The 2,288-nt window shown below is 40.3% G+C and overlaps 1 long non-coding RNA gene across 1 annotated transcript; it reads right to left on the reverse strand.

The window, feature by feature from the left end:
* Positions 1-187: 187 nt before the first annotated feature.
* LOC119367003 lies at positions 188-752 on the reverse strand. The gene is made up of 2 exons (XR_005176168.1): positions 439-752; positions 188-279 (listed from the first exon to the last, which is right to left on the reverse strand). It is a non-coding gene; the product is annotated as an uncharacterized LOC119367003 (long non-coding RNA).
* Between the last annotated feature and the right edge of the window lie 1,536 nt (positions 753-2,288).

The following is a 2,288-nucleotide window of genomic DNA, read 5'->3' on the forward strand; positions in this document are numbered from 1 at the left end:
GAAATTCAGATAGCAGCAACAATACCAAAATTCAGCTAGCAGTAGGAGAGCAGTGGTGCAGCACCACATCATCGCTATCTCTCTCATTCTCCTTTTCACACCCAAATGAGCCCGTTCCTTTCTTATCTGCCTCCATCTTCTCCCCGACGGCCCCACTGGTGATGATCCCGCCACCCCTGCGTCTTTCCCATCGCCGTGCACCGTTGCTGCTGAGCGTGACCCGGCGGGCACTAAGTGGATGATGACAACAATGTGCTTCAATATGTTTCTGTTGGTTACCTGCACAAGTTTGAGACCTTTTAAAGTACAACCACCTTTAATACTATAATTTAAGCAGGATTAAATGATGAGTATAAGAGATCATATATGGATCAGTGGTAGTACAAGAATCACAAAAACAAGTCTGAATGGATGAAAATTGTGACATAAGTAGCTTACCATGTCCCCGAGGCCCAACATCATGTTGTCATCAGAAGTGCTTCCTGGAACAATCCTCGATACCAACAAATTCCTAGGGACGATATGCCTCACCTGAAGCTCTATCTTCTTTCTTATCAGCGCAACCCAGGCAAGATGAACTTGTTTGCTATTGTGACCCTAACATTTTCTCTTCACGCCGCTGGCTCGCTTCCCTCCTAACCCTCCTCTCCATAGCTCCTAAAGGTTATCAGTGGGAGGTAGCAAAACTGTGTCATTCAAAGGATGGTCGGCTAGATTGATTCCTCCAATATCACCGACGGCTCCGATGTCCCCTCCCCCCACTGCAGCCGACGCCTACATGGACGGCTACAGCCGCGCCGGTGATCGAAAGGGCAAACATAATCTAAATGGGAATACCCTGCTAGCGAGACGCCGCAATAATGAGAGGTAGCATGATTTAGTCAGCAACACTATAGTCAAAACTAATATTGTAAAATAGTAAGTCATCAATTTTTATTTATTTAGTCATAGATACCTCTGCTTTATAGGCCGCCAACAACTATAGAGACTAATCCATAGGATTACTGGAATACCCATCCTATTCTTCTTGAATGGTTGCATGACATTCTTCCTCAAATACGAAAAGGCCTCGCTTCTCTACATAAGCTGGTATTCATTCCATTCCAATATTAAGGCATGCACCATTAGTACTCGTGTATGACATGATCAAGAGCACCGTTAGTAGCAGTGTACATACAAGTGCATAAAATTCAAAAGTACGTATTAAGAAACTATTTCTTGTTCAAAATTCAAGGTAATATCAATATGTACAGATAAACTTAAAAATGTTTCTAAATAAATAATTTTTTTATTCAAATCTGTTGCTTCACACCAGGAACCACAAAGAAAATAAAATAAAATGATATCATTAATCAAGCATTCCACGTCATCTAATAAAGTTTGGGCAAACACATAGTCGATCACAAAATATTGTTAAAATCAGACTTATATATGCTTTTATCCAATCTTGGTAAAAAGGATATGGGGTATTTGCTCAAATTACATCATCAATAGCAAATGCAAATATAAGCAGAAGGATAAGTTTCTGAGAGAAGAACCGAATCTTATTTATATTCGGACCATGAACATTCAAGATATCGTGCAAATAACATGGAAAATACAAGTGAGTTTGCACAACAAAGCTGATCCTATTGGAAAATGCCTATTAATTAAGGATGAGAGGGTAAGAAAGCATCAGACCAATATGGTGCAGATATTGATTGGCTTACTATGGTACATGTAACATTGAAATTGCCATGAAGAAGCTAATATTGTACGCACAAATGAGATCTCAGATACAATACAAATTGAGGAGCAAATCACAGTTTACCATCTGTTTGAAATTAATTGGCATAACATCGAGCAAATATCTCTTCAAAGCCAAACAATAAGCACGTACAGTAGATAGTAGCAATCAGACTGGCAGCAAATATAACAAACAAAAACAGAAGCAGTACCAGAACCACTTACCTGTGCACACATGTGGAGCTTATTTCACGATGAAGCTTGGACTATTATTGCCCGAGCATGGTGCATCAATCTGAGGTAGCAGACCCAAGTAAATAAAAAGTTTTTAACCGTACTGCATCATTAAAAATGCAGTAGGAAATGCTTCAGTTCTTGCAATCTAGCATACGACCAGAGAAATGCGTGCGGTTGGACAAAACGAAATAAGACGGGAGACGGGAATGGAATGTTACAGGTTTTGTAGGTAGTAGAGATAGAGATATGAAGTCAGTTGACAAATCCATCATCACCTGTGCGCAATTGCTGCCGCTGTCGATGTCATTGTGCCATCACCCTAGGAG

The sequence above is a fragment of the Triticum dicoccoides genome, chromosome 2B, assembly GCF_002162155.2.
Source record: "Triticum dicoccoides isolate Atlit2015 ecotype Zavitan chromosome 2B, WEW_v2.0, whole genome shotgun sequence".
Lineage (NCBI taxonomy): Eukaryota > Viridiplantae > Streptophyta > Magnoliopsida > Poales > Poaceae > Triticum > Triticum dicoccoides.